The sequence below is a fragment of the Pleurodeles waltl genome, chromosome 7 (genome assembly GCF_031143425.1).
Source record: "Pleurodeles waltl isolate 20211129_DDA chromosome 7, aPleWal1.hap1.20221129, whole genome shotgun sequence".
NCBI classification, from domain to species: domain Eukaryota; kingdom Metazoa; phylum Chordata; class Amphibia; order Caudata; family Salamandridae; genus Pleurodeles; species Pleurodeles waltl.
In genome coordinates this window covers 716,934,270-716,955,088 of record NC_090446.1, presented here as the reverse complement: position 1 = coordinate 716,955,088, position 20,819 = coordinate 716,934,270, and positions in this window count along the sequence as shown.

Below are 20,819 nucleotides of genomic sequence, written 5' to 3'. Positions count from 1 at the left end.
ATTTTGACCAGTGAAAGGCCACCAGCAAGAGAACTTCCCTAGGTACAAAATCTGAATTTATCCACCTTGGAGCTTTTCCTGCCAGAACCAGTGACTTCACCTGGACCTCGTCTACCACCTACCTGACTTTGTGAGGACTTTTTCAGAGACAGCCTGCTAATATGCCCTGCTGAAATATTATTACTTCCATTTTAGAGGTAAGATCCAAGGTAACACTTCCGGCAGGTCAAACTGGTCAGGGTATTAGGCCCGCGCTCCATTGTGGTCAGCCAACAATAGCACCTAGGTCACGGTCTTCCATGACCATTGACTAACTTTGGCACACTGTGCTTTTTAGTGACACTTCCCCTAAAAATTCATATCTCCAGTTCCCATTTGGATTTTTCTTCTTTTGTTGTCATTTTACTTTTTTTAATTTTACCATATTTTTCTAGTTCAGTTTGAACTTTTTAATTCTTGGTGTTTTGGGTGTATTACTGTTTGGGTAATGCATAAATAGTTTACACATTGCTCCAAGTTATGCTTCAAGATGTTTTTTTGAGGGTAGCTATCTCAAAGCTGTGCTCCTACATTGAGTTGATCTTAAGAAGTGAGAATATTTAAAAATGATCACATCAGAACATATTGGCCATGGGAATGAAAATGCAAAGCCTTAGCTTTCAGTGTAAAATGAACAGGTATGGTTAGATGTAGAAATGGAATTAATTGTATCAAAGTAGGAAACCTAATCAAGTGCTTTTATGGCACACTAAATTTTGATGTGGTCAAAACTAACATATCAGGTGTTTTGTACTCCACATGACAAGAATGGGAAGCATATAGGAAAATAACGATCACAAGATCCCTTCAAATCACAATACTAGGATCTGATAATCAGGCCTGTAAAGTCTCACACTCAAGAGCACAGCTCAACAGAGATTGACAAATAAAGGTAGGTTCTCATTGGAAGTATCAATGTTAGAAATGGGGTCTTTGGTTGACAGTCAGGTTACCCCCTGTTCAAGCAAGGACCCTCACTCTAGTCAGGGTAAAAGAGAATCACCCTCAGCTAACCCCTGCTTACCCCCTTGGTAGCTTGGCAGAGCAGTAGGCTTAACCTCAGAGTGCTAGGTGTAAAGTATTTGTACCAACACACACAGCAACTTAATGAAAACACTACAAAATGACAACACCGGTTTAGAAAAATAGGAAATATTTATCTAAACAAAACAAGACCAAAACTACAAAAATCCAACATACACAAGTCAAGTTATGAATTTTTAAAGATTAAACTCAAAAATAGCGCTTAGAAACAAAAATGCTTCAATGAGATGTTAAACGGCGTTGTGACGGAGTCGTTCCCAACAAGCCGACACCAGCGGCGCCGGACACGGAGTCGTGTAGACCCCCAAGTACAGTACCTTTGGTGTAGAGTGAAAACAAGCTGAGGCGCGAAGTCAGGAATCACGGCGTCTGTGCAAAACATTGAATCCGTGCACTTCAAGCGGCGTCAGTCACGACGTGGTGCGGCGACTTCCACGGAGTCGCGGACTTCAGCGGGGCTGCTGCAGCAATGGGCCTGCGAAGAGTGTCGCGTTCCAGCGAAGGTCACGGCGTCAGGTGCAGGCGGCGTTACCGGATTCAGCAGTGGCGTCGGTCCGAAGTCGATTTCCTTGGATTTCCACCAGCTTTCCTTTCAAGGGCCCAGGGACTGGATAGGGCGCCACTTGTCAGAGCAGGAGTCTCTCCAGAGACTCCAGGTGCTGGCAGAGAGAAGTCTTTGCTGTCCCTGAGACTTCAAACAACAGGAGGCAAGCTCTAACTCAAGCCCTTGGAGATTTCTTCACAAGATGGAAGGCACACAAAGTCCAGTCCTTGCCCTCTTACTCTGGCAGAAGCAGCACTGCAGGAAAGCTCCACAAAGCACAGTCACAGGCAGGGCAGCACATCTTCCTCAGCTATCAGCTCTTCTCCAGGCAGAGGTTCCTCTTGGTTCCAGAAGTGTTTCTAAAGTCTGTAGATTTGGGTGCCCTTCTTATACCCATTTTAGTCTTTGAAGTCACCTTTCTTCAAAGGGGACTCACACCTACTTGTGAAATCCTGCCTTGCCCAGGCAAGGCCTCAGACACACACCAGGGGGTTGGAGCCGGCATTGTTAGAGGCAGGCACAGTCCTTTCAGATGAGAGTGACCACTCCACCCCTCCCTCCTAGCAGAGATGGCTAATCAGGAAATGCAGGTTACACCCCAGCTCCCTTTGTGTCACTGTCTGGTGTGAGGTGAAAAACAACCAACTGTCAAACTGACCCAGACAGGGAATCCACAAACAAGGCAGAGTCACAGAATGGTTTAAGCAAGAAAATGCTCACTTTCTAAAAGTGGCATTTTCAAACGCACAATCTTAAAATCAACTTTACTAAAATATGTATTTTTAAATTGTGAGTTCAGGTACCCCAAACTCCACATGTCCATCTACTCTCTAGGGGAATCTACACTTTAATCATATTTAAAGGTAGCCCCCATATTATCCTATGAGAGAGACAGGCTTTGCAACAGTGAAAAACGACATTGGCAGTATTTCACTGTCAGGACATATAAACCACATTACTATATGTCCTACCTTATCCATACACTGCACCCTGCCCTTGGGGCTACCTAGGGCCTACCTTAGGGGTGCCTTACATGTAAGAAAAGGGAAGGTTGAGGCTTCGCAAGTGGGTACACTTGCCAAGTCGAATTTACAGTGTAAAAATACACACACAGACACTGCAGTGGCAGGTCTGAGACATGATTACAGAGCTACTTATGTGGGTGGCACAACCAGTGCTGCAGGCCCACTAGTAGCATTTGATTTACAGGCCCTGGGCACCTCTAGTGCACTTTACTAGGGACTTAACAGTAAAACAAATATGCCAATCATGGAGAACCAATTACATACAATTTACACGGAGAGCATATGCACTTTAGCACTGGTTAGCAGTGGTAAAGTGCTCAGAGTTGAAAAGCCAACAGCAACAGGTCAGAAAAAAATAGGAGGCAGGAGGCAAAAAGACTGGGGATGACCCTGCATAAGCAAAAGTCCAACACGACCCCCTACCAGCCTAAAGCCAGGGGAGAACAATCAATACCTTGATGTACTTCCCTGATTGGGGCGATAGAACAAGGACCCAGGCCCACAACAGCAGGGGCATGTTCCAGTTCTACGCCTTCCTGACTCCAGTTGGATCCCTCTGTCCATACTCTCAGGGCCCACTACTCCACCCCCCCCGGTTTGTGACTCTCGTCCCCCCCCCCCAGGGGCAACTCTGTCCACCAGGACAGCAAGCCACGGTGGCCCCGGACAACTGTCAGGGATGAGAGCCCGACCCCAGGCCTCTCCAACTACTGTGACTGCGGAGAGTGGGGGGCGGTAGCCCCAGGTGCCTGGCACCCTTTGACCACTCTCTCTTCCACCAGGTCAGGGATGACAACCTGACCCTGGTCCTCCCCTCTGGGGCTCTGTACCCTCCCTGCAGAAGCGGCACCCCCAGAGTCAAAAACTGTCAGGGTGCTTGTAGAAGCAGTCCTGCACAATTCTTCCACTAGTGCAGGGCTGTTAACCTGCAACTGGTCCGCCAACCTGGGGTCTGTACCTTCAGGTTGGACCAGGGCCAGGGGTGAGGCTTCCCTCCCCCTGCCCTCCCTTCTGGGGTCCTGCACCCCCCAACTAGGAGTGGCCCCCTCAGAAGACAACATGGGATGGGCACTGTTAGCAGTAGCCCCTTCCTCCAGGTCAGGGGGGACACCCTGAACCTGGCCTTCTAATCCAGGGTCTGTACACTTAGATTGCACTGGGGCCAGGGGTGAGGCTCTTTCTCCCCTGTCCCTACTCTCCGGGTTCTGCACCCCCCCCCCTCAGGGAGAGTACCCCTTGAAATCACACCAGGGGGGGTGATTGGGCAAACCGCCCACCCCTTCAGGTCAGGGTTTACCCCCTGCACCTGATCCGCCAGTCCAGGGTCTGTACCCACAGACTGGACCACTGCCTGGCAACCCAGGACTTCCTGGGGGGTATACCTACCCCCCACCAGGTCAGAGTTTACCCTCTGAACCTGGTCATCCAACCCAGGGTCACCACCCTGCGGTTGAACCACTGCCTGGCGCACCAGGACTTCCTTGGGAGAACACTTACCCCCCATCAGGTCAGAGTTTACCCCCTGAACCTGATCATTCAACCCAGAGTCACCACCCTGCGGTTGAACCATTGCCTGGCACACCAGGACTTCTAGGGGGGCACACTTACCCCCCTCAAGGGACACACTGTCCCCAAGGGCCACACAAGAGTCTGGCTGGCGCAGGTCTCCTGACCTCTGCCCATCTGACAGAGTCTGGATTCCCCCCAACCCAGAAATGGTCTTACCAAGGTCATTCCTGGGGGGCTCTGCTCTCAGAGCTGACCCCTGACCCTCCAGGTTCTCCACTGGGGTCCGCAACCCCCTCTCAACCCTCTGTCTGGACTTCTGCACCCCCTCACTAGTAGTGGTACTGCCAGACACTAGAACTGGTGGGACGCTGGCTACAGCCACCCCCCCCCCCCCAAGTTCTCCTGACACTGTGGGGTCTCCCTCAACAGATGGCCCTATGGTACAGGCTAGGCTCCCCTCCTGGTGTTCCCTCATGGAACCCTCCAGGACCTGGGACCGGATCTCGGGCACCTTGGGCCTCAACCCATCCCCATTCCCTCTCCTCTGAGACTGGACATGGGGTCCCTCACCCATCCCACTACACTGGGACCTACCTGGGACACTACAATCCTTCCCTACCTCACCTGGTTGGGAACTACCTAGACCACTCCTCTCAGGAGCAACCCCAAATGCCTCTTCAGACTCTCTGGTACTCACCCAGAAGTCTGCCTCCATTGCAAGCTCCCTGGGGTCAGAGAACTCACACTCCACCTGGTGTTGGCATAGCTCTGGAAAATAAGGACTAGACATATGCTCTCCAGCAATTACATCACTCAGCCCCTCACATTAATTAACCAAAGTGCCCTTCACCCAACCATCCAGTGACTCTGCTTTGAAAAAGCACCCCACATCACCCTCCTGAGACTGGTGAGACAGTACCTGACTGTCCCTGACACTCAACCCACACTCTTCTGGGATGTCTTCACACTCCATAGCCAGGACTTCTACCTGGGGGGAACCCTCTCCCTGTCACTCTCACCTAGAGTCAGTAGAGTGTCCCTCCCACCAGTAGGAATATGACTTCCCATGCCAGTTCCCCAATCCACCTCAGGGACCCTGTGCATCACTGGAGCTACCTCATACCCCTGAACTTCCTGGTGTGTGTTAACTCCCTCCTTCAAGTAGGGCACCACATCTCTGGGCATGTGCACTTCTTCAGCAGCACTAGATAAAAAATTGTTGCTGCCACCATTCCAGCTGGATTCAGCCCTCATGACTCCCAGCTCCTTCATTTTGAGCTCATAAGCCCAAATCCTCTTTTTGATCTCTAAGTCCCTCCTCCTTTCTTCCAACTCCTTCTCCCTTTGCATCCTCAACTCCTTGAACCGGCGAGCCCTCTCTGCCTGTCTGTCCTGTAACTCTTCAGGAGTCAGACCCTTGGATGACACCCTGCTACCCCTCCTGGGGACCCTCCCCCCAGGCGTAACAGGTACCTCCACTACACCACTGTGTATCCTCTGCACTTCCCCACCCACATTCTCCTCCTCTGTGTGCCCTCCAGCCTTCTTGATTGTCACCCAAGCCCTCTGTGCCTTTTGCAGTTCCCCCTCCCTGGTGGAGCTCTCAGTGGGACAGTCAAGATCTTTAAGGAACTGTTTCAATTGAGCAACTGAGTACTCCTTCAGTTTCTCTATTTCAAACACAGCTCCAGCTGTTGCATCTCCAGATTGAGACATGATGGTCACAAGTGCAAAGTTCCAAAGGCAGAAAATAAGTTCCCAATGAAGTAAAAAGAATCAGTCAAGGGATCAGCAAAATCATGGAAGTAAAACAAAAAGGAGTCCTTAAGAGAAAAAGCAACAGATCACCAAACAAGTAGTATGTGGTCACGTAGTGGTCTGAACTCAAACAGTAGTGTACACTTAATCACTGTATGTCAAGTACAAATACAAGTCCAAATCCCAACCGCTGATCACCAATGTTAGAAATGGGGTCTTTGGTTGACAGTCAGGTTATCCCCTGTTCAAGCAAGGACCCTCACTCTAGTCAGGGTAAAAGAGAATCACCCTCAGCTAACCCCTGCTTACCCCCTTGGTAGCTTGGCAGAGCAGTAGGCTTAACCTCAGAGTGCTAGGTGTAAAGTATTTGTACCAACACACACAGCAACTTAATGAAAACACTACAAAATGACAACACCGGTTTAGAAAAATAGAAAATATTTATCTAAACAAAACAAGACCAAAACTACAAAAATCCAACATACACAAGTCAAGTTATGAATTTTTAAAGATTAAACTCAAAAATAGCGCTTAGAAACAAAAATGCTTCAATGAGATGTTAACACGGCGTTGTGACGGAGTCGTTCCCAACAAGCCGACACCAGCGGCGCCGGACACGGAGTCATGTAGACCCCCAAGTACAGTACCTTTGGTGTAAAGTGAAAACAAGCTGAGGCGCGAAGTCAGGAATCGCGGCGTCTGTGCAAAAGGTTGAATCCGTGCACTTCAAGCGGCGTCACTCACGACGTGGTGCGGCGACTTCCACGGAGTCGCGGACTTCAGCGGGGCTGCTGCAGCGACAGGCCTGCGAAGAGTGTCGCGTTCCAGCGAAGGTCACGCCGTCAGGTGCAGGCGGCGTTACCGGATTCAGCAGCGGCGTCGGTCCTAAGTCGATTTCCTTGGATTTCCACCAGCTTTCCTTTCAAGGGCCCAGGGACTGGATAGGGCACCACTTGTCAGAGCAGGAGTCTCTCCAGAGACTCCAGGTGCTGGCAGAGAGAAGTCTTTGCTGTCCCTGAGACTTCAAACAACAGGAGGCATGCTCTAACTCAAGCCCTTGGAGATTTCTTCACAAAATGGAAGGCACACAAAGTCCAGTCCTTGCCCTCTTACTCTGGCAGAAGCAGCACTGCAGGAAAGCTCCACAAAGCACAGTCACAGGCAGGGCAGCACGTCTTCCTCAGCTATCAGCTCTTCTCCAGGCAGAGGTTCCTCTTGGTTCCAGAAGTGTTTCTAAAGTCTGTAGATTTGGGTGCCCTTCTTATACCCATTTTAGTCTTTGAAGTCACCTTTCTTCAAAGGGGACTCACACCTACTTGTGAAATCCTGCCTTGCCCAGGCAAGGCCTCAGACACACACCAGGGGGTTGGAGCCGGCATTGTTAGAGGCAGGCACAGTCCTTTCAGATGAGAGTGACCACTCCACCCCTCCCTCCTAGCAGAGATGGCTAATCAGGAAATGCAGGTTACACCCCAGCTCCCATTGTGTCACTGTCTGGTGTGAGGTGAAAAACAACCAACTGTCAAACTGACCCAGACAGGGAATCCACAAACAAGGCAGAGTCACAGAATGGTTTAAGCAAGAAAATGCTCACTTTCTAAAAGTGGCATTTTCAAACGCACAATCTTAAAATCAACTTTACTAAAATATGTATTTTTAAATTGTGAGTTCAGGGACCCCAAACTCCACATGTCCATCTACTCTCTAGGGGAATCTACACTTTAATCATATCTAAAGGTAGCCCCCATATTATCCTATGAGAGAGACAGGCTTTGCAACAGTGAAAAACGAAATTGGCAGTATTTCACTGTCAGGACATATAAACCACATTACTATATGTCCTACCTTATCCATACACTGCACCCTGCCCTTGGGGCTACCTAGGGCCTACCTTAGGGGTGCCTTACATGTAAGAAAAGGGAAGGTTGAGGCTTGGCAAGTGGGTACACTTGCCAAGTCGAATTTACAGTGTAAAAATACACACAGACACTGCAGTGGCAGGTCTGAGACATGATTACAGAGCTACTTATGTGGGTGGCACAACCAGTGCTGCAGGCCCACTAGTAGCATTTGATTTACAGGCCCTGGGCACCTCTAGTGCACTTTACTTGGGACTTAACAGTAAAACAAATATGCCAATCATGGAGAACCAATTACATACAATTTACACGGAGAGCATATGCACTTTAGCACTGGTTAGCAGTGCTAAAGTGCTCAGAGTTGAAAAGCCAACAGCAACAGGTCAGAAAAAAATAGGAGGCAGGAGGCAAAAAGACTGGGGATGACCCTGCATAAGCAAAAGTCCAACAACATCTCTTTAACAAAGTTTGGTTAGGAACCCTAACAGTTGGTCCATCAGCTTCTGCCACCTAATTCAAGGAATGTACTACTACACCAGGTTTTCCCCCTTGAATCACATTTCCTGGCTGCAGGTGATATGCGAACGATATACCATATCCTTTCTGCTTTCTGGTGCACATCTGATCTGTATTATTATATTTATTGTTTTATCTCTTCCTAAAGCCTACTGGTTGTTTTAATACAACAGCAATGAAAATGAAAAGAACGTCCACCCACCCAAACAAACGAAAACAAACTGCCTCACCTCTACTCACTAAATCCAAAGTAGTGGATTCACAAGAAGCCCAGCTTAATAAGATTTTGGAAGAAATACAGGTTATCTGTGAGGTTTTGGGTGTGCTATTGATATGGCTGTAAGTTCTTATCGTGCAGTACACTCACAAATACTGCCATGTGTCCAGTCAGGGTCATTTATTTAACCTTAAGCTCAGCCTTGGGTAGCTGTGGCTGTGAGCAGTAAGGCTTAGAAAAGCAACTATATTTTAAGCATTTAACAAACAACATAATAAGAAAGCAACAACACACAAAAGAAATAAGGCACCAATTTATCAAAATAGATTATATTTTTAGGATTTATTGGAGACTTTGATGAAGAAATCCACCAGAGGGATCCACAGATACTGATTTTTAGGTTTCGCGTATACAGCGCTTGCGCTGTTCTTTGTGAAATCCATGTATTTAATATACATTTTGAAAGGAACTTACATCCCACCTTTCTTTTTTTATTGGTTCCTGTGCTTGCCACTTACTTTCCCTCCATTTCTATTGGCTGTAGCACGATTTCTTGCATTTAGCATTGCTTTTTCCTCAGTGTTTGCTCTTATCAGTGTCCCGAGGCCCCAGTACTGTGTTCAGCCGCTTTGCTTTGATAACTTCCTTTCTTAATTTATTTGCTACTTTACACATAGCGGGACATATAGCAGGAACCCTCAAAAAAGTATAAAATGGCTTTACAGACACAGAGAGATTAAGGGCCTGATTACAACTTTGGAGGATGTGTTAATCCGTCCCAAATGTGACGTATATACCACCAGCCGTATTACGAGTTCCATAGGATATAATGGACTCATAATACGGCTGGTGGTATATCCGTCACATTTGGGACAGATTAACACATTCCTCCAAAGTTGTAATCAGGCCCTTAGTGATTTGCACAGAAACACAATGTTGTGCCTCACACTGAGACGCTCGCAACGGCACTCACCAGTCCTCCAGGGGCATTGCGTACTCATCAGTCCCCCCGGGGCTGAAGCAGGCACCCACTCTAGTGCTCCCTTTTCCTGTCAATTATACATGAATAACGAGAAACGCAAAGCAAAATGTCCGAAGGGAGGCTTATGAAAGTTTCTCAGCTGCAGAAGTACAATACTATAAATCATATTTTATCGCTTCCCGCTTGTCAAAGAAGTTGCGTGCCCAGCTACAGACATCAAAGGAATGCAAGACGATTTTACAAGGCAATGTCCGGGTTATTACCATTGCAACACCATTTGTAAATAGTTCTTGTAATGTTGATTTTTGAAAGGCATAATAAACAGGACTACAAGCCCAAAAAACATTAAGTTGCAACCTATACTGGATAAGTTATTCAGGCATGAATCTAGAAAAATTCAGAGCTCCTCCTGAGACTGCCCAGACTAATCTATGCCTAGACAACATGCAGCGTTTACAAAAACAAAAGCTTCATTGCTCATTATGCAGGGAAAAGTACCAGTTTACATTTTTCCTCCGGGGGGAGCAGTGTTGCTTTTCTGTGTGTACACTTTTTCATTATTTGTTTTTCTCTGTAACGGGAGAAAATGCAAAAGTGCACTCATACAAAAGCCATTCACCAAGCACTTCTGTGCTCAAAATGTAGGTGCTTTAATGGCAAGGTATGTTAAGCAAACATTCTGCAGAGTCGCTTTTCAATTTCTCAAAATGGGTGCAGTAATGAGAAGTGTGTCCACCAAATGAATCTTCGCTGTCGTGTAATTCTGGTTTTAATTGCTCCCCTATTACAAGAGAGGATGTTTAATTACGAACAACAAAGCTACAAAAAAATGATTTTGTTGATGCTTTTTGAATTGCTTTCTTTCTGTTTTGCTGTCGTAAGCTGGACCAACAAAATACATTTTTTTCTATAGTAATTTTAACATTACCTCAAGATACACACGGATACACCGGTTAGAGGCAAATAAAGTCAGAGACACAAAACAAGCACATAACACGACTTTCACACATACACCGAGAAAGAAAGACTAATCAAGATAGGGACGCACACAAGTACAACCACAAACAAGAATGTCAGACACACACACTTGCGAAGAGACACACTGACAGAGACTGGGAAAATGCACACAAAAATATACTCTCACACAAAGGCTTTGTCAAACAAGCTCTCTCTCTATCTGCCTGCGTTTCTCTCTTCTCCCCATAAAGACAGCCTTCCAACAAATCCTGTATTTCCAATATTTCCTCAAGGAACATGATGACCTTCATCATGTCAAAGATGTTGCATATCTGTGCTATAACTTGCTATTGACGGGACAGAACAAATGTGTTGCTTTAGATAATGTGCTGTGAGAGAACGAGCGGCGTAGAAGCAGAAACAAAGCGGCTGCTGAAATACGAGGGACGTCAAGGGTACATTTCCGAAAGATACTCAGACTGAGTGCTCAAGACAATTATAAATGGACAGTCAAGGCATTTTTGACAGCACGAGGCTAGGGACTTAAACTCGAGCATTGTAAATCAGATGTCAGTAGACGCTGCCACGGTGTGTGAGACATGTCTATTCCTCAGTTTCTTGACTGACAATGTGTGTTGTGGAGGGCGGATGAAGGTAATTTTAATTAGCAGAGAGCCTATTACTGCGCTTTGTTTTATTTTGTTAGTGGCATATAAGGTATATAAGGCCCCACCCAAAAAATAAAATCTATCCTCTCTTGAACTGCCTGCAAAGACACATATTGTCAGACTGTTTTCTTTTGATTTCTTGGCCAGTGCCTAAGATCCTCTCAATGAGGTGCGATGAAATTCACAACTTCGCATGGTCATCCAATCCCCTTTATATTCCAGACAGTGGATAAATCTAGCTTTCACAATATCACCTGAAGGTACAGGACCGCTTTATATAACCACCTGATACTGCACAATATACTGCCTTTCTCAAAAAATGCATTAACATTTTTACAGAGTTTCTTTAACTTCTATTGCACAATTGCTCACCAACATAAAAGTTACCAAAAATAATATTTATGAATGCAACCGCAAACAAGTATTGGTCAACAAAAACTTTGGGAACTTTTGAAAATTCTGAAACAGTTAGTTTGGCTACTCCGACCCTGGCTGGGTGACCAGTTCCAAAAAGACAGAGGTCTAGGGGCCAGAGTGGATATTTTATACAGTTACCTGGCCACCAGAGCATTTTTAAAGCAAAATCCAAACTTTACAGGAAACACGCCATAGACATCAGTGGAGTGGTCCTGATGGTGAGGGATGCAGGCAAAAGATGCTTAAAGAATGCTTCAGTTGTGGTGCAGTTGAAGGGGGTGTATTTGTGGGTGTTCCTTGGACCATGGGTGCAGAGAGGTGAACTTGGCCACAGAGATCGGGGTCCCTCGAGGTCTTCCATGTTGCAGTAGCAGGTCATCCGATGCTGGGTCTCTGGTCAATCTGCACCATGGTTGGGGAGAAATTCTTGAGTGGGGCTAGTGTTCCTTGGGTGTGATAAATCTGGACCTGGATAGCACTTCTGGGTCAGGTAGACTTGGGTGCAAATTTTGGCTATCTTATATTTGTCCTCTTGGGTGCCCATGGACTAGTAGTAGCAAAACCTCTGTGGTAGCTACCAACTTGTCGGTTTGGGCTTCTTCAGCTCTTGTGTCCCTGCGGCTGGTTCCTGGAGATCAGCAGACCAATCCTTAGAGTCCCTGCTGTAGCTTAGGGCCAGGACTCAACTTTTCCCAGAGCCAGAAGCCGCAGGCACAGTCCAAACTTTGCTAGCTCAAAGTGAAGCAGGTACAGTCCTTCCGATGATAGCCTCTCTTTATGTGGGTCCAAGGGAAGCTGACTAGTCCTTCTTCTGTCCTCTCTCCGATTCCAGCGCGATCTGAGGGTCAGAGTGCCATGGTTGCCATATTTATCCCAGGAAAGTGGCCTGAGAGGACCACGCGGTCACTAACCAATGGGCTCTTGGGTCCCCTCCTACCCAGTGAAAGTCTCTGTCATGTGTGGCATCTGTCTATACCGGAGTGCTGCATTCCTGCCCTTTTCAAGATGGCACAACCCTTCCTTTGCCTTTAGAAGCTCAGTAGCCACCCTAGAGGTGTGGCTATTAGAGGGCTACACACTCACAGTGGAAGCGGTTTGGAGATGAGTTTTCCTTCCTTGACCCCGTCTCCACTTTGTCTGCAGGAACTAAAGGCATCCTGCTCAGGGGTGTTGGCGCTACTCCCCTCACAAAGGCGGCTTCACCTTTGAAGCTCGTCTTTTGGGCTAACACTTTGAGTGGCCATCATGGGAGACGAGGTAACATGTCACTCTGCAGCAACTGCCTTTGTTCCTGAGCTGGGGAGACATTGACATGTCTCCCCAGATGGTCACAAAGGTGTCTGGGTGCCAGGGGTTTGTGAGGTCACTGGACTAGGTGAAGCCCAGAGTGGCAACTTTCTAAAAGGTACTTAACTTTAATAGTGGTATTACATTTGATCTAGGCATTGGATTGGGTTTAGTGCCATGATTAATTTGATACCTTACATGATCCAGTTGGGTAGTCCCGTTCAGGAGTTATCCTGGGTGGGGTGCGAACCATGTACCCTGTGTTACCACTGTGAGCGAATGGGGCTACTAACTTTATCCACAGCAAATTGACAATGTGGAAGTGTTGCTGTTAAAACATATTACAAATATATGTCTTACTTAACAAAATACAGCTGCCTGCCACAGGGCTCTTTAGACCTTCCTAAGGGGAGACTTACATATGTTGTTAAGGGATATGGTGGCTTTGTCATTGGTGTGAATGGCAAAGTTGAACTGGCAGTCAAAACACACACAAAGGGTAAATTAGATAAGTGGTCAGCTCTCCATTTAAACTGGGGGGCCCGTACTGAAGCAAAATTTGTAGTCCTTTGTTAAAATGATGTTTATCTTCCCCTTATTTTAAAAAATTAAAAAAAATAATTACTAAATTTATCTAGATCAACAAACCTGCACACATTAGCATTAAAACTGTACAAATTCTCAAAAAGGAAAGTGGTGTTGGCTTACCTGATTAAGAAGTATCACACATATTTTGTAATTGCACAACGCTGGTTACGGTTTGAAAATGTTAACTATCACTGCTCCCAAAATTTCTTGTAATAGAAAAAAAAATCCCCTACAGACATTTCCTTTACATGTTTTTTTGACAATGGCTAACACCAAGGTTGGTAAAATCTCTCCCATCATTACTGCCTCAAAACCTATACAATTATCTTTTGGTGACAAATTCGATATCCATACTCGTCTAAAAAAAAGTCTCACTTTGGATTAACCCCAATCTAAAACTCAAAAAATGTATGTCGTACTGTAATTCATGGATTAGTGCTGGTATCTTTTTTTATTAGCGATAATTGCCAAGGGGATACGTTTTACTCCTTTTCTGAACCAAGCACTAAAATCTTCCTCAGTCTGGTTTCTCCAAATATGAATTGATATGAATTTGATCCTAAATACCTAACATAATTCACTATCTTCACAAAAATAGCTAAAATGGAGTTTTCAGTAAGCCTTCGTGGTCGGTCAGGTCACACTGTCTACAAAAATGTATAAACATCTCATTGCCATTCCCTTTTATGGCTTCAAAACCTAGATGTACAATCATCTACTGCACACTGGAAACTAGTCTATTAAACAATATTGCTAGCTATCTCCCGGCTACTATTATACAAGCTAATATATATATTTCATACCAATGTTTTTGGGTTCCAGTTAAAATGATAAAAGAAAAAATATTAGATACTCCAAATTTCTGGCATCCTATAACTACTTTAGGGAGTTTACAACATATATTATATGATTCTGCCATTGTTTTAAAATTTTGGACACATGCTTTGAATATTGTTTTACAGCTTTTTAACCTACAAATCCCTTTATCATGACATGTACTTATTTATAAATCTCATACTTTAAAAAAGTATACCTAATGCAGATTGTAAGCCTTTTGATTTCCTATTCTCTACAGCGGTTGAACTAATTACTTCAAACTGGAAAGATGCACATTTATTGTCTGTTAATGCTCGGTGAGAATGGATTATCTGTCTTAGTATGTACACAAAAGGTCTCTACTGTACTTTTATCTAATATGTGGCATACTCGTCTCCTATATTACCAAATCGAATATATTTTAAGTCATATAATAATTTGCCTTCTATTTATTATTGTATTTGTTATTGTAGCCTTTTTGTTTCCTTTTTAGATATTTAATATGACTGCATAAATATACTGATGTAATTTGTTGTTCACGTATGTTTTCTATAATTTTTACATTTAAATTCCTTTCAGTTTGCATGGTATTCACTCTGTATGCTGAATAAAATCAACAACATTTTGAGAACTTAAATAAAAGAATGTGCTCTGACACAATATAGTACAGCATATCTATCTTCTACCAAAATATCACACCAATGGAGTTAAGGAAAGGAAATCTAAATCCATTGAGACAATAATTATTAAACTGTACTCAGGAAAACTTTTTGAAGTCTAACAATATATCTGTACTCAGTATTTTGACATACAACCAATATACCTAGTTTGAGACGATTGTATGAACAGATTTACAGGCAGCAGATTTTAAAGAGCAAAGTTGTGTTTCTGGAAAAAAGTAGAAGTGTCTTGCTTTGATCATAGGAGTCAATGAGGATATGTACATTGTAGTGGCAAAAGGTACCAACAGCAAGTGGGCTAGAATGAAAATACTTAACATATATAAGTGTTTTTGATGCAAGGTTGTAATACTCACTGTGATACTTTTTGTGAAGAAAGCCCATCTCCTCCTCTCTTAAATATCACGTTAAATGTGGGTAAAAATGTGAGTGCGGTTAATTTGTGCTTAGTCCCTAATAGGTAGCTTTTGTAGCCCTGCTCACCCAACTCCTCTGTTCCCCTTCCCTTTCTACCCCTCTTTCTTTATCTAAATGAGCACATTAGGGCGGGGTAAACCCAGATTGGAATAAGCCTTGGCCACAAAGAATCTATCATTGTTGCATTAAAAAAAAAGTGTAACCCGGTAAAAGCAGTGCCAGAGAATGTTGGCTTCAATACATTGTTAATTGCATACTTTTTGGAGCCCAAAATTATGCGGCTTTCCTAAAGCCATAAAAATGCCGCGTACCTGATCCCTTTCTTTAAGGGTGTACTGGAGGCACACTAGGGTGCAGCACCAATTCCAATTAGGATAATTATTTAGTTTTTGATGTTACCTATTGCATCGCCTCTATTTTATGAACGTCTGGGGGCCTCTTATTTAGGAGGCTTTACATGCAGAGCTAAAGAGATTGCAGAGATAAACTTCGTAACTTCATCTTTTTCCGAAGGCCTGAAATGAATCTGCCATGTAAAGTGCAGTAATAGCCACTAGGTGGCAGTGAGTGAACAGGAAAAGATGGGGGACTATGACAAAAAACGAAAATATGGATTTATTTTCTCATAGAAGAAAAACCTAGACACGATAAATATATTGTAAGTCACGCCGGACAATTTAAATATCACTGTGGCTTGAGAGAGATTTATGAAATATTTGGAACTATGCAAACGAAAAATGCTCAACTGTTACAGCAGTTATTCTTACAGGTTATTCTACTACTCAGGTGGCTCAGTGAACTTAAACTCTAGCTGCTGTCATCTTTTGCAGATCAAGAGTTTAAATAATGACACAGTCGACTAACACCATCAGCCTTCAGGGAATAATAAACTGGGTATTAATTCATTGGAAACCAGTAGCGTATAGTTTTTTTGGACTACTGCGACACAGGTAACCACTGTGGCAGCCTTTATTATATAAAGCGTACCATAATGAATGTAAGAGCGATACAAAACGCGCATTTACTATTTACAACACAGTCCAATTTTAATTAGTTGATGATTCAAAAATGTTGATCTACATTTATTTTTGCAGGGGCTTTCCAAGTAAAACACAGCGACAGACCATTTTAGACGTTAAATCCACATACATTTCTGTGAGCTACTTAGGAAAGCAAGGTTTACATTTGCAGTACATATTGCCTATTGCCCTTAGTAAGGTCTAGTACATTCTGCACTGATCAGTCTAGCTGGGGCATTCACAAACATCCAGTAATGCCAGGGCTATGGTTAGGACAATGCAGAGACTCAGTGGAGAGAAGGTTTCCCGCCTTTAGCCCTGCAGGTATTGTTGCAGTAATTAGCTCGTTTTTCCATAAACAAAAATAACCACTAATTGTAAAACCGTTAGAACAGCGTGTCAAGAAACGCGAGGGTCCTACTTATTTTGTTAACATCACAGATTTTGAAATTGTAACTAAAAACAGACGTGTTCAACACAAATTTTTACAAAAAAATAATAGTGGTATAAGTGCTTTAAATGGGCCGGTACTGAATACCGGCACTTTTTAATTTTGAGAGGGAGAGTAACTGCACATCTAATGAAACACTTCTCAGAAACAAGCAGGTACTCTGGCACACAGTACCTGCACTTTATTTTTTCCATTTCAAGCACAGAGTGGTATGCATTATTTTACCGGTGATCATATGTGGGGGTTTGTGAATGCTGCCACCAGCATTCATTCATTCACGCAAAGGCTTCTGGAGATCAAACAGTAGGGGCGGTGGCGGCTGGTGAATTTAGAAAGTGGTGTGGCAGAAAAAAGATTTTGAGCGAGCAAGACAGCAAAGGTGATGAGCTAAATTTTGAGGCGAAATATAGGGTGCGCATTTCAAGCGACTTCTCTTTTATTTCACTAATGGCAAAGCCCTTAGATTGGGGGGAGGGGGGTATATTTTTAAGTTGGAAGCGATGTGGCACTGTGGCTACTGCTTCCAACCATGCAACAGTTTTGAATTCCAGAAAATCTCCTTGTGCCGTGAAGCGCCTTTATGTCTTTGGGCAGACTCCACTCTATGTAAAACTGCCAAAAATAAGACGTGAATTCAGCCTTTCACCAATGGTCCGATGTCATCCTCCAAGAATTAAGGACAAAGCACTAACATTTGATGTCAGAAAGGGCTATGCATCACAGAGAATTTACTAAATCAGCGGCCAATGGATTGTAACTGAGCAACAAACCAAATACCAAAAGAATAAAACCCTCTTTTTTCCCCAAAATACAGTTCAAGTCGCAGTAAACGTTGCTGCTTCAAAGCACAACTCTCATAAACGTACTGTACTGTTTTTCAAAATAAGCTTTAGAAAAAAAGCATTTGAAATGTTCAAATAGGTATTCTTTTATGCAGCATTTGTTATTTAGAGGCAACAGTCACATTTATAAGAAGTATTTTAGGAAAGGCTAATGTTTATTCTAGAAACCCCCCACCCCCTGCACCGTGGGGGCCTTTGTTACACCACTGGCATAGGTGTTGTTTTATCTGTGTGTTTTGATAATCAGTAGAGCCATAAAGGGAAATGGTCACTGAGAGAATAATAAGTCACTAGAACAGGGTAGGTCAAAACCTGGTGACAAGGTCATGTTTCCACACTCTTGCTTCTTTTCAGACCTGCTCGATACCCTGGACGCTGACTTAATAGTGTAATGTTTTTCTTTTTTTTTAAAGAAAGTTACAATTTGTTTTTATAACATAATAATCTTTGCTGATACAATTCTTCACAATCGCACGTATACAAACATTCATACATATCCACATATATTGGAGCACGCTTGCAGACACATGCATAAACAACATAAACATACTGTCACTTAAACACACGAGCAGGAAACGTGCCGGGGACGTTCCTCGACACGCACTTGACAAGCAAGGCTCAGCGCAACCTTATTCTAATCAGAAGCTCAGATAGGATGAGAGAGAGTGCCCCTTTTCTCTTATGGAGGCTTCTGATGGAGCACGATTGACAGGCCCCAAATCACTATCATGTGACATGCGGCACTGCCTGACGCTCGTGCAGCAAGACAGATACATTGCGCCTGTGCAAGACAGATACAGTGCGCCTGTGAAAGGGCGGGCTGTCAGAGCCCATGCCTGCCACATGAGCAAAACAGGCATAGGGAGCCCTCTTCTGGTGCAAGGTAATATTGCAGTTTTTACATGCAAGCAAAAAAGATTAATAGATTGTTTACATGCAAAAGCTGGAATATATAGTCAGTAAAATGCAGAGTGAGGCGCGATGTTTGGAGGGTCGCCGCCCTTTGTCTCCCTAATGCAGTGACCGCTACAGGCGAGTGGTAAGACATTGGCTGGGCAAGGAAGACTTACAAGGAGAAATTGAGTTTGAATGTTTTACCATGTTATTGTGCAATCAGCTGTTTACAAGGGTCCTGCAGTTTAAAGACATGCATGTTCACACAGTGGTCATGACTAATACCATTTATCTCTGTGAAGAATACAAGTTTCTGAGTCACAGAACAGTGTTTAGGTTTTCCTTGTTTCCAATGTGAAGCAAAAGTTCAGAAGCCTATGTTGCACCACAGTTGACTGTGCACTTATCACAGTGAAACAACATATTGCATGCTTTCATTGCTGAAATTCTCTCTGAAAGTGCATCTGTTCCTCTTAAGAACACATTTTTGTTCAAAAATTAAGTCACCAAGAAAGCAGAGAGCAGTTTCCTGCAAAAACCACAGGAAAATGTCAGCCTGGAAAACACAGTAAATCGACGAAGAGAAGCAAAACGAAAAAAATGTCAAATAGGAAACATTATAAAAAGCAATATGTTGTTCTAGCTTTTATTTAACTCTCCATTTGTAATCTAGCTAGAAGCCAAGTGTTCCCAGCATGTATTTCAGTTATGATTTTTTAGCCAATATAACATTTGCTTCCAGGGATGTGTAGTGTTTCTTTTACATGTATAAATATGGGTCTCAAAAGTCAACCATGCTTGAATTCATCAAAACCTGGTACTAACGTAATACTTGTGACACTGGGCCACTAGGCATCTAGGCATGTGTCATTTCATGATTGTGTGAGTTTTTCCTCTACGTGTCCTCGCTATTTTTTATTAATTTTTTATAAGAGCCCGCACCTGTGTAACTTATGCACCTGGGTATTGTGTGAGTGTTGTCTATGCATAGGAGTTCTTGTATGTGTTGTTTGTGTGTATGTGTACCCGTCTCACTGTATGCATGCCTCTATGCGTATGCACTATTCAACAACCATGTCTAAATGTTTTGTCAGTGTTTACTACTACTTCTGTTATTTAACCCCTTCTGTGCCGCGGACGTAGTGGTTACGTCCTGCGGCACAGTGCTGCTGTGCCGAGGACGTAACCACTACGTCCTCGGCACACAGCCCAGAGGGAGCGCTCTCGCTCCCTCTGTGGGGTTCCCCCCCACCCCCCCAAGTCAGGGATGGAAGGGGAAGCCCTTCCCCTCCCACCCCCGACCCCCCCCAACCCCCCCTGTGACGTCAGCGCGCGAGCGCGCGCTGATTAGTCACAGGGTCTCCCCCATCGCGCTGGAAGCAGAGCTTCCAGCGCGATTGAAAAAGAAATGCTTTTGCATTTCTTTTTCAATCCCATGGGGGAGGCCCCGAGAGGCTTCAAAGGGAAGGAAATGTATTTCCTTCCCTTTGAAGTCTCTCACAGGTTTCAAAAGCTGGATTGCTTGCAATCCGGCTTTTGAAACCCCACTAGACACCAGGGATTTTTTTTTTTTTCTTGAAATTGGCAAAAGGGAGCGACCCCTTGGGCAAGGGTCGCTCCCAGGGGGGCATTTTTTTAGGAAGGCCTTTTCTGCCCCCCCTAGGGGCAGATTGGCCTATTATTAGGCCGATCTGCCCCCAGGGGGGGCAGAAACCTCTAGGCACCAGGGACCATTTTTTTTTGTTTTTTTTTTGTGATGAATTCTTTTTTTTTAGGTGGGGAGCGATCCCTTAGGCAAGGGTCGCTCCCCTACGGGGCAATATATATTTAGGCCATTTCTGCCCCCCTTGGGGGCAGATTGGCCTATTTTGATAAGGCCAATCTGCCCCCAAGGGGGGCAGAAACCATTAGACACCAGGGAGTTTGTTTTTGCGCGCGAATGTCACGCAACAAAGCGACCCCTTTGGCAAGGGTCGCTCCCAGGGGGGGCAATTTTTTGGGAAGGCCTTTTCTGCCCCCCCTGGGGGCAGATCGGCCTATTATTAGGCCGATCTGCCCCCAGGGGGGGAAGAAACCTCTAGGCGCCAGGGCAAATTTTTTTTTTGTGTTTTTTTTTTTGTTCTTTTTTTTTTTTTTTAGAGATGGGGAGCGACCCATCAGGCAAGGGTCGCTCCCCTGGGGGGCAAATTGTATTTAGACCATTTCTGCCCCCCTGGGGGCAGATTGGCCGATTTTAGGTCAATCTGCCCCCAAGGGGGCAGAAACCACTAGGCACCGGGGATTTGTTTTT